Source organism: Lipotes vexillifer, unplaced genomic scaffold (genome assembly GCF_000442215.2).
Source record: "Lipotes vexillifer unplaced genomic scaffold, Lipotes_vexillifer_v1.1 scaffold442, whole genome shotgun sequence".
Lineage (NCBI taxonomy): Eukaryota > Metazoa > Chordata > Mammalia > Artiodactyla > Lipotidae > Lipotes > Lipotes vexillifer.
This window is the reverse complement of record NW_006790311.1, coordinates 1,747,610-1,748,561: the sequence shown is the minus strand read 5'-3', so window position 1 is coordinate 1,748,561 and position 952 is coordinate 1,747,610.

Here is a 952-nt window from a genome sequence, read left to right as displayed (position 1 = left end):
GCCCAGTTTCTGACTCTCAGGCTCACTATCAGTCTGGGAAGGCCAGGGTTATTTCCATCACGTCTTCAACCTTCATGGAACAGGAAATGGTCTCATACAAAGCACTAGAGCACCACAGCAAATCCATCTCTGATGGAGACTACTGAAACAGTGCTCTAAAGGAATAGGCCTTGAAGCTGCCTTTGAGCTTCCGGAGTAGAGAGGAACAGGGGGAAATAACAGCAAACGTGAAGCAGCCCTTGGGAGATTTCTCAGAACAGGAGAAAAGAGCCAACAGGAATTCCGCTTCTCCCTTCCTATATGGGGGCGGCATACACGAGGCACCACGGCCTTTGCTATTACGGGATCAGAACTGAAATCGCCAGGTACACACTCCAGGAGTCCCATCAGCCCTTCCCAGGTATTGTGCTCTGTTTATGATGGCGCCAGAAAGAAAAAGACGAGGTGGAGTCCTGTGATTAGTTTCTTCTCTAGTAAGTTTCCCTATAAAATCAACTCTTTATTAAAATAAAAGTATAAATATTTAAATTAAAAACTATCCTAATTTGCATAGAGATTTTTATTTAAAATACCACTTGGGGTGCCTGCTTTAAAGAAACAAGAATGTTTAGACATAAACTGATGACATCTCAACTAAATCTTGACGTTTACTTCCCCTTTAAAAAAGCCTTTTAGAAGCCTCTTATGGAAGCTGTTTTTAGGAGCTGTAACCACAGGCCAGCCATTTACAGCTTCAGCATGGAAACTACAAGCGATCTCTGAGAGTCACTGATAAAACGTTCCCTTGCTCTGACAGTTACTTCTTACACCCTGTAAGGCTCTAATCATCTTTTCCCCAACCCCCTATGTTTCCATCTTCCTAACTAGGTCATAAACTGGGAGAAAACAAATAAGGATTTGTTTTCCTGGATGAATCCATTTGTGTTTTAGGGAGAGGACCACCCACTCTTTC